General features: G+C 36.1%; 1 protein-coding gene and 1 pseudogene across 2 annotated transcripts in view; one reads left to right on the forward strand and one right to left on the reverse strand.

Annotated features, from left to right (window-relative positions):
• The window catches only part of LOC137623357 (integrin beta-PS-like), a 1240954-nt gene that overhangs the window by 843513 nt on the left and 385454 nt on the right, over positions 1–11987 (forward strand). The window lies entirely within an intron of this gene.
• Positions 11112–11987, reverse strand: part of LOC137623883 (piggyBac transposable element-derived protein 3-like) — a 4932-nt pseudogene continuing 4056 nt past the window's right edge.

Below are 11987 nucleotides of genomic sequence, written 5' to 3' on the forward strand. Positions count from 1 at the left end.
AGAACATGTTCATTAGTTACGTTAGCTTCAATATTTGGGAGAGCATTTCTCAAAAGTAAACTTTGCGAAGCACCTGTGTCATGAAGTATCCTGACTTTATACTTATCCCCATTAGAGTTCAAAGCTACAGTTCCATCAAAAGTAAAATCATAAAATAGATTTACAGGCTTTTCAGAATGGATATGGGAGACAGGCTTAATCTGACCATCTGTTTTACCTTTAAAATTAAGAAAAGGGTTTAATGGGTTCTGAAAAGGCAAAGAAGTTTTACATTTGGGATCTGGACAGTTTTTAATTGTGTTACCGTCTTTCTTACAATAACTACAACGAACATTAGACGCATTTGCCATATCAGTCTGAGTTTCAGAGTTTTTAGCTGGAAATGGTTTTACATTCTGGTCAGTTCTCTTACTTTTGCCAAATTTATGTATTAAAGAGTAAGCGTCTACTGGAGAAGCTGCCTTTAACAAGTCTTTTTCTTCCCTATCCTCTATATACATCATAATGTTCAAAGGAAGCTTTCATTTAAACTCTTAAAGTACAATCAAATTCTCTAATTCAGCAAAAGCGCTTACTGCAGCAGATTTTACCCATTTCCTAAACTCCCTTAATTTCTCTGAGGCGAATTCTACATAGGTTTGAGTTGTGAACTTAGTTTTGTTATGAAAGGTCTGACGATATCCCTCGACAGAGATTGAAAAAGCATCCAAGATTGCTTGTTTAACATTTTGGTAATCTGTAGTATTTTCGAGATGTCTACAAACTTTCGCAGCTTTCCCAGTTAATTTCGGCCTTAATAGCCAAACCCACTGATCGCGTGGCCAATCAAAATGCAAGGCAGTCTCTTCAAAAGTCTTAAAATAATCTTCAGGGTCATAATCTGTGAAAGTGGGAACCAACTTAATGTTTTTTACTAAATGAAAGGATTTCTCCTTAGCTTCCAAAACCGAAATTTCATGTTCCTTATTCTCTCTAGAAAGCTTTGCTTTTTCCTGTTCAAATTTAAGTGCTATCGATGCTTCATAGTCCATTTTTTCTTTCTCTCTCTCTAAAGTTAACTGAAGTCTAGCTTTCTCTATCTCGAATTCTAATTTAAGTTTCGACATTTGTCTCTCTGACTCTAACCTTTGAGCTTCCGCTAATCTCTCGGATTCGAATTTCTGTGCCGCAAGTTTCTTGCGTTCAAGGGAAATGCGCTCATATTCTAACTGCTGCTCATGGGCTAGTACTGCTGGTTCACGAGTTATATACTGTCTAGCTCCATTTCCTAGTTTACCCACACGCATATAATCCTCAAGAATCAGGTTGCGAATTTCATTCTTCCGCATGCTACTCCTAGTTGCAATTGACAAATGACTAGCTAACTCGAGAAGCTCTAGTTTCTTAGCATTTGGGATACTAGCTAACTCAGCAGAGGGATCCGCAGCAAACTTCTGAACGTTAAATTGAGCCATGTTTAAAGTTAAAGAAAACTTCCTTTAGTAAACAATTGAATTCCTGTTTTACAATTATAATAGACTAACACACTCCTGCTGCCATTCAAGTAAATGCATTACAAACCACAATAAAAAAAAATTTCATGTTAGCGAGTTTATAGTTTCCCGACAAAATTAAACAACAAGCATTACAAGTAATAATATTATTTTAGGGTTTTTAGGGAAAAGGGACAGTCCCGATTCGAAAGCAAAAGGTAATAAAGAACACGAGGGAGTGAAAACAATTTTTACATTCCCAATTCAAGCTTATATGGAAGAACTAAGGAAATAACCCGTTGGTCCTAAACAAGCGTTATTTACTCCAAACAACTTGAATGACAACTTACAAACTTTGAACGTTGGCACAGAGAAAAAATGAAGTAAATAAAGGGTTAGGCGATTCCTCACCTATCATCTAAACTATGCGATCCTGGTATCGTCCAACCCAGGGGAAATGACTGCACAAGTCGTAGTTGTAATTATATATGGACAAAATATGGATAAGAGCTTCCGGATAGCTCTCGTGAGTCTCGAGGGGTCGTCGACTCAGTGAGGGCGAAAATGAAAAATATACTATTGCGTTAACATTACCCAAAAGAGCAAACCTTCTATAAACAATAATACGAAAATGGTTTCACAGCGTGCACAAATATATCATTAACCCTAATAACAGGTATTCAGAATGTTTACAATAAATCTTGATTGAAACTAAAAATATTGAACACTATTTGCAGCGACAATTGTCTAACTGAATGAATCCTCAATACGGTAAACGAGATAGCTCCCGGACAGGCCCCCAATTTATGTGACGACTTTATGGCCAAGGTTCAGTGAATAAAAAGTTCTTCCATAGATCACATAAGATAAGTAAGGAAAGGTTTAATTTCAAAACAGAACAAAATTTTACACTAATATTTAATATTGAAACAGTTTACATAACTACGTTAATGCGATCCTGGTATCGTACAACCCAGGGGAAATGACTGCACAAGTCGTAGTTGTAATTATATAAGGACAAAATATGGATAAGAGCTTCCGGATAGCTCTCGTGAGTCTCGAGGAGTCGTCGACTCAGTGAGGGCGAAAATTAAAAATATACTATTGCGTTAACATTACCCAAAAGAGCAAACCTTCTATAAACAATAATACGAAAATGGTTTCACAGCGCGCACATATATATCATTAACCCTAATAACAGGTATTCAGAATGTTTACAATAAATCTTGATTGAAACTAAAAATATTGAACACTATTTGCGGCGACAATTGTCTAACTGAATAAATCCTCAATACGGTAAACGAGATAGCTCCCGGACAGGCCCCCAATTTATGTGACGACTTTATGACCAAGGTTCAGTGAATAAAAAGTTCTTCTATAGATTATATAAAATAAGTAAGGAAAGGTTTAATTTCAAAACAGAACAAAATTTAACACTAATATTTAATATTGAAACAGTTTACATAACTACGTTAATCCCTTTCTTACCGCATAAACCAGGAAACACTCAAACAATCCTGCACCGCACAAATACTATAATCAATAAACCTTAATATACTAAATTTTAAATATAAGTTACGTTATCAGTTTCACTAACGTTCACTCAAGATTTATATAAAAGAACATTAATACATTACAAAAACTGAAGAATAAGAAGACAGCTACTCCAATAGGACACTTATCACAGTAGAGGACCAGGTGAGACTAACTATGCACGAAGTAGGTGGTCCGAAGAAAACTTAAAGAAGGTGGGGAAAACAAAAGCACTCTGAAAACGGGATAACTAAAGATACAGCCAGGATCTTAAAAACAGGTACAGGAATGAACTGTACATTTCCACAAAAAATGAAAATTAGAGTTATATACAAAATTAAGATGCCAATCTGGCAGATGGGTGACATATATATATATATATATATATATATATATATATATATATATATATATATATATATATATATATATATATATATATATACATATATATATAGATATATATATATATATATATATATATATATATATATATATATATATGTATATATATTCAAATGAAATTTTGGTCTATTATTCATATATATATATATATATATATATATATATATATATATGTATATATATATATATATATTTATATATATATATATATATATATATATATATATATATATATAAATTATATATATATATATATATATATATATATATATATATATATATATATATATATACATATATATATATACACATATATATATATATATATATATATATATGTATATATATATATATATATATATATATATATATATATATATATATATATATATATATATATATATATATAAAAGCTGTGTTTCTGCCAATTTTCATGCTCATACCTGCTACAGGCATGCCTGGCTGTCACCTTTGTTCGTAAGTGAAGCCTTTTAGCTAAAATAATTAGTGAGGAGCCACAAACTACTGCTAGAGTTTTATAGATATCCAAATCATTCTTCCATGGTTTGATGGGTATGTGAACCACATACATATCAATTTTCGTATTGATTTTAGCCATAGGAAAGTCACAGTACCCAGTTTCCGATATCAACGGGAGGCCGAATTTTGGCGGGGCCGTAAATTGCTCGTAACTCCACATATCTTAATGAAATTTTACAGGATTTATGGGATGGATATTTACTTCTTCGTCATTACCAATTTTCATATTGATATCTGCCATAAAAAAAGCCACAGCAAACGTTTATTTCTCTATGGGTTGCATGGTTATTTTCGGCTGTGGAGTGAATTTCTCCAAGAATAATTCTCATATCCAATTTAGAATTTCAGGGATTAATGTGAAATATAGTTTCTCTGTTCTTGCCAAATTTCATAGTAATATCTACAATTAAAAAGATACAGCTATCATGTAGCCTTCTTGGATATGCTGTTAAATGTACCAACATTACAGTGAACTGCGTGAGAGTGAGCGACATCAATAAGGGACAATACCGATTTATCTAATATTCAGCTGCTCATACACTTGACTTGTTATGTCAAGAGGAGAAGGAATAGTTTTGGCTTCAAGTCATTAACAAATACTGGCGATAGTAGTGTATTGAAAATAAATAAAAATGGGTATTTTTTACAAATTTTAGCGGTCGATAAACAGAGATTCCAGAGAAGAATCCTTATGAATACTAGGGTGGTTCATAGATATATAACAAAACTTTTATTTTCTATTTCATTGTATGCAACCTCAACAAAATTATCAATCTACACCTCATCCCATTGTTTACGTCATCTGTATCTCATCATTACTTTTCCTTTAGGTGAAATATTTGCTGTTGCCAAGATATGACACTTGAAGTATATATATCAAGTGTCAGAGATAATTCTGGGAAAATCTCCCTGTAACTGATATCCAGATTCTAATTGGGGGATGGAGCGCCAACACTCACACTGACAGATCATAAAACTACAATCATACAGTTCATCAAGCATCACACAGCAATACTCATAGATTACTCAATATCCGGTTTGTCATTACCAATATCAATCACTTCAGTGTTCAAGCACAAAACCGAGCACGGGATGGTAGACCACGTTAAAAGTAAAGACAGTAACATAAGAGCATGAGGGGTGCAGTACTGTATGGGCTAAGAGGTATTATAGTTTATATGAGGATCTTACTATTAGGGAGGATAAGTAGCACAGATAAAAATTTAAGAGACACTTATATTTGTATTTTCACAATAACACCATTTGAGATTTGAATTCCCTTTAACTCAATAACCATCTGGATAAAATAGTTTAAGATATTAGTAGGTACAAGTATTCCAGCTCCTTTTAACAATTTCAGTTTGATTCTTGGAAAACAAAGTTTTTTTTTTTTTTTTTCAAAGGCATAAATCCATAGTAAGTCTATAAACAACATAAAGAGTTGATATAATCAATTTCAGAGTTTTTTTCTGATGATTCAATTTTTATATGTAATGGCATTTGTAAATAAGATTAGATAAAAAATGGTTTTAGTTGGATCACTTAACTGTACCCTATTCATCTATTCACAAAATTGACATAATTCTATAAGGCGAATTAAATCAGATATGTTTCCATGTCGATAAATTTGTTGCCGTAAGTACTAAGAAATGTTTATATCATCATCGAATACTTGTTTAGTGGAAAAATTCACATAATCTCTGCATCATCCATAGATAACGAAATTTGCCTCTGAATGAGGGCAGTTACTGGGAATAGTCGGAAAGGCAAATGTTCAGTACGTAGTGACTAAGAGAGCATTTGTGTGGAAAACATGTTCCTGGGGATATTAGCATGATCACTCAGCACACCATCAGAGAAAATGCATCAGATATTGCAGTTTGCAAGCCTTCGCAATTATCATATCCAGAAAATTACCACCACATAAATCTTAGACTCTGTATTAGAATTGTCAGTACAAATACCATCCTAATGCTTAGCTGCTGTTTCAACTCCGTCTTAGAAATCCCCACTGATATGGTGGACAGGTAATAAATTTACCGACAATATCACTGAATGGAAATGGAGCAGTGGTTTACTTGTTGTTTATATACTCTAAATTGTATCAACTGGCTTTAATTTACAATGAGGATCTTCACCATTCAAAGCACTTGAAAATATATACTTGGTTACATCAATCTTACTATGTTTTTTTATTCAATTTATTTTCATCAATACTATGTAAGGATATAATAATTTCAGATGAACTCTGAGAGAACTACTGCCAGTTTCTCAAAGGATTTCAGATTTTTCCTTCTCAACAATTTATGTAAATCAATAAAAGAGGAGAAAGGAAACGAGTTGGAGTAAATCTATCTAGTACCTTTACTCCTGAAAATTTACAGAATTAATAGAAGGGACATGTTAACACTTTCAAAATCAATGAGGAATAATAGGTTAGTCAACAACATTTACTACATGCAACTCAGCATCTGACAAAAATACCAAGCACTAATAAATTTAGACCAGCGCTAGGTTAAACAAATGGACAGTGACCTGAAACATGAGATACAGCATAATGAAAATTGTTATACCAAAGTTCATCAATTACAATAAAGGCTTTAAACATAGCTTTAGCTCTACTCACCTTGAGTTGTCATATTGAGATTACAACACAGGGATTAAGGGCTTGTAGAAATTGAGTTTTATGTAAGATATAAATTTAGAATACAAGGAGTAATCTTGCAGCTTCATGGAAATATACATAAGATTAACATTAACTGTCTGGCATACTAGTAAAAATTTGATTATTAAAGAGTACTCAGCATAGGACAGTGTGTAACAGACAAATAAATTTCCTGGACTATCATACTTGAGTTGGAGTCAGAGAGATAAAAAAAGAGATTCTTATGAATTAACAATATTTAGATAATAATCGAACTTTGTGTAGTTTATTAAGAAATGCACAGCTTATGGAATAGCGAAAAAGAACATACACGCTGCATATATTGTAAAAAATGAATCTATTGGCAATTTCAGCAGAGAGAAATCAGAAAGTGGTAACTCAAACAAATTCGTATGAACGATGAAAACAGCAATATCAGGGGTAACTCAACTCCATTATGCACAAACTAAATAGAATAGGATAAAAATAGAAATAGTGAAGAAAACTCTTAACATCCTGCAGAAAAAGGTAGGACGAAAAACAGGAGAAAGGTAAGTGTAGGCAAAATACAATATAAGTTAGTTGCTAGTATTTATGAGATGAATGTACTAGTTGAATAAAGAATGTAGGTGATTCATCCCGTGACATTAGGATTAATAATCGGTGTTAAGGTTGACCACAATTATGCATGAAATGAAACCAGGATCAAGTTCAACAACAGTCATCTGTGACTAAGCATGATAAAGGTATCTACATTTGCAAGAAAAGAGGATAAAAAAAATCAAAATAAATTTGAGAAATTTTTCACTGAGACAGTGGACAAACGAAGGTGATGAGGGCTAATTGCAAATCTTTAGAAGATCTCCTGGAACAGGGTTCCTTTACATTTGTCAAAGACCCGAATGGGTCGTCTGCGGTGGGTTGCCACCACGGTTGGCTAAGAATATGGTGTATCGTTTGTTGCATTATTATCCTGAGTGCTCTGCTGGTCTACTGAAGGACACTACATGGCCCCAAGTGGAGAGAGATTAGGATGATCTTTTGGCCCCAGTCCAACGAGTGGTTGGTGATCCATGCTAACCTCCAGATGTATGATTCTGTTAACCGGGCATACTAAACTTGGTATACTACACGTATAAATGTTAAGAGATAGTCCTTTCAACTGACTTCTTCCAGAATCAGCGATCATAAATCTGCGACCTTGGGGATGGTCGTGTGTAGAGTATTAGTTCTCAAGTGTCATTTGTGAAGTGAACTAAAGTACTCATACTTCCATTTTTTCAGGAAGGCATGCTTCACATATGTGGGTTTCTGGTAACTGCTACAGAGGGTGTCTCCCACTTAAAATACAGGGTCAATCAAGGCAGTCACATGGACTTGTGGCATTAGTGAAAGGGTGTGGCCATAAACCAGGTAACTTTATGTCAGTTGAGTCTCATTGGGATCGTTAACGTCCACGTAGGTGAGGGAACGATCATTGATCTCCCATTCGGCTTCTCGACCTAAGGTTAAAGACTCCTCATAAGTGGGTAGGAATGGTAGATAGCTTTGTGTATCTTCAGTTTGGTGATCATGATGAGTCTTTTGTAAAATAATAATTTGAGCCCAGTGATAACTGGGAATTTTAAGAGATCTGCAATGTGCGTTTGACTGTCTTGAAAGGTGTATGGCTTTACCGGATAGGATGCAATGGAGCATCCCGAACTGGAGTACAAACGTATACATATCAACAACCATCAAGGAAGTATGAGCTTCTAAAGCTATGGCTAGCATAGCAGCACTTACGAACAGTAGGACATAGACTGTATCAATGTGTGAATGGTGTACCTTGAGACTTCTGGTGTTGCCCAGCCCAGTCACTGGAAAGGGAACCTCAGCATTGAGGCTGGCCTTGTACTCTTTCGTAGTACATGAACCAGTTGAAAATCCTCTTCACTTGTTGATGCACTCAGGGGACCCAAAGTTTCTTGCATACGTGAGATGTCTGGACAGAGGTGTCACTGTGCAGAAACACTTTGCAATTTTGTTTATGTTCAACAATGATTCTCCAAAGAGAGCAGTAGCGTTCTAGCAGAATGGTATCCTGGAATGAACATACTCTCAGAGCACTACAAGTGTCAATAAATGAATTTCTTTGGCTGATGAAAGCATGTTCATGGGAATTTGATATGACAGGCTTGCCTTAGCAATTGTTGACATATGTGGAGATAACCTCCGGCCTGTGAGGTGTAGATTATGGCCGTAAGAGATTTGCCTGGAAATTTGCTGGATATATGTGGTTTTCTCTATTTTGTCTATCCACTTGTCAAGCATATTTCAAACTCAGTCGAGAAACTGCTTTGGTCTGGGTGAGCTAAATGGTCGACGATTCAGTGCAGCTCATGAAGCCACAAATTGGTTTTATGGATGATTTACGTAGCTACTCCCCTCAACCCAAGGTTGGCGGGATTGCACGATGTAAGAACATTCTTAAGAAGCTATTAACAGTCCAGCTTATTGAGGTTTATCTCCTGAACCTTGTTGAGAATGTATGTGGACATGCTTTGTTGACTGTGTACTCAGTGCAGGAATATTGAGGCATCAGATCACATGGTAGCAGAATTAACTAACTCTCATCCAATTCCAATATGAGGTTAGGAGTGATACAACCCTTGGCTGAAAGGAGCTGACCCTGATAACTACCTCTTCTGAGGTGCATTTGGAGGCGTTGGCAAAAAGACATAAGGACACAGGTAACCTGATGAGTGTTTTGGGGTACCTTGAAGTTCTTGAGACTCTCTTATTTTTTTATGAATGGCATTGAGCCCATGAATTATTTCTGAGCTAGAGCAGGAATCCCAGCAGTGATTCATCATCCAAAGCTTCTATGTGAAGAGTTTGCCTAAGTTAGTGACTGGTGAGATCAAGCTGACAAGATCACAGATCAACGACAGCAGAGAGACAACCTTACTTTTGGTGCTAACATGTGAGTAGTTCTGACATCAATTCTGAGGGTATTTTGACAGATGCAGTATCTTCGACAGTGTTTCAATCCAGATGTAGGTAATCGTGAGGGCCCATTTCAGAAAAGTCTCCAGAGAGAGAGGCGATAGTAATCCACTTCGCCATGGGCATGTTGGTTTCCAGCAAGAATGTTTCTATGGAGGAGTTTTTTTTTTTTCGATGAAGATGTCTACGGTCGAGTGGTAGCAACATTGAAAGTTATTAACATAGAAACTAGATTTAAGTTTTGTAGCAAGACCACTTGACTGATTATCCAGATGCTGCTGAAAAGTCTGATTATGCAAATATAGATTCGAGTTAGCACCAAAAAAGAACTTATAAAAAAGGAACCGACAGTAATCGCTGTGTTCCAAGCTGATCTCTATCTAAAGAAATCCTTTGATATATCTGCCATCACACCAATGGCCTTTTCCTGAACTCGAGGATCATGGACTGGATTTTGGAGGCGAGGTATGTTCTTGTATACGGGGATTCGTTCAGAGACCTTGAATTTAATCACAATTTAGTTGATTCATTAAACACTATGCATCAGTATGTAGGTGGAGAGTTTGAGGACAGGATGATGTGGCAGGTAGTGCATCTGTCTGTTGCTAAGAGGTTCTAACTTAAGCAACTTGATGAAGCCCTTCGTGATGTACTGGCAAGGATGGTTTTGTACTTGACGAATAACTGAGGGTGCTCAGACCTTTTAAGGGACATCAACTAGGCGAACACCCTACCATAATCTATATCTGGATGATTATCCCTTTTGGAAGGCAGCTGTACTGCATAGTCCTTATTCTCCTTATTCTTGTATTGAATAGTGCTCTTTTAGAGATCAAAATCCTGAGACTCAACGCAGTTAAAGGTTTCATTATTAACCCTTTAAAGTCCACACTAGGTTTTATGGGAAACTTTACAAAATCCTTTTAGTATGTTATTTTGGTAAATATAAGACCTTTTACTCTTGTGTATTTTTAAAAAAACTTCCAGAATTAGCGAAATAATTGCATGCAATGAAGAATCGCATATGGGTACCTTCGGCCAGTTTAGGCGGACCATACTTATCCCATATGGGATCTTTTGGGCCATAACGGTAAACTTTTTATACTATCATTGATTCGCCCACTAATCATATGACTATTATTGATGAATCACTTTTTTTTGTTCCATTGTATAACAGAAATACAGAGATGGCTTTATAATTTGATTAATATAAGATATACAATATACAATACAATACAAAAATAGTAAAAGAAATACACAAAATATAATAAAACTTACTCATTATTGTTAAAATAGAAACATACACACACTTATTTGCAAACATTATGAACGGAAGCAAAGCAATTCCTACTTTCAGTGAGGCATACGGCCACCTAGCACTCCTCACACATCCAGCGGGATCTGTGGATGTGGCCTGCAACAGAACAGTTCTTGCAGGTCTGCCTCATAGTGACATGCTTTGGCATCTGTAGTGTAGTGGCATTCTGGCGTGTCTCTACACTTGGCAAAACTGCCTGTTGGCCCCTTTTTCACAAAGAGAAATCTCTGGTGCCAAGAGAATTCCTGGTGATTTTGAAGGTTGGTGTCTTGAAGCTTCTGAGCCAATTTGAGATATCTAGACGGAAGTCCTTGAGGAGTTTTGGGTTAGCATGCAAAGCCAAGCAATCCCTTTTATACATAATCCAAGCATTGCAGATGATCAAATCAAGGAGGTAAGCAAAGAGCCTCCTATAGCACCTCTTTCCTTTGAAGGGGGTCTTGTAGAGGTGTGTCAACATGTTACTTTTGTCAATGCCACCCATGTGGTTGTTGTACATCTGGACGACAGATGGGCAAAGGAATGGGAGCCTTCCTCTTGAGTGCCCTCTCATACCGCTCAACTGTACCCATGGCCTCTACACCAATATCAGTGGACAAGATTGTCACAATGCTGTTGTCCTTCTATCTTGCAACAAGGATGCCATCAGAAGAGACGTAGTGCAATGTGCCCCTTTTTGTCGATTTCTTGTTCATCTTCCCAGACTTCAGGGAAGGATGACTATCTCTGTTTTCCCTGGCAGTGCCCACATACCGGTATCCATACTGCGATCTCAGGTACTTGGCCAACCTTATACTGGTAAAGTAGTTGTCTGCATACACTGCTGAGTGACTGGGGTGCTTGATATTCTTGACTAAGGCGACAACAAACTTTGAAGTCACAGACATGGCTTTCGGCTCTTCAGATAGCAGAATAAGGTGGCTCACAAAGGTTGTCTCCCCATGGTACATAAGAATATCGTGTACAAATATATTCATGTTGGAGTGGCAGAACAACTTGTAGCCCCACTTGTCAGGCTTCTTAGCTACATACGGGCGAAGGTTACCAGTCCTTGTGCCCTTATTAGCGACCAGCACTTCATCAATGG

This window comes from Palaemon carinicauda, chromosome 30, assembly GCF_036898095.1.
Source record: "Palaemon carinicauda isolate YSFRI2023 chromosome 30, ASM3689809v2, whole genome shotgun sequence".
In the NCBI taxonomy this organism is placed as follows: Eukaryota; Metazoa; Arthropoda; class Malacostraca; order Decapoda; family Palaemonidae; genus Palaemon; species Palaemon carinicauda.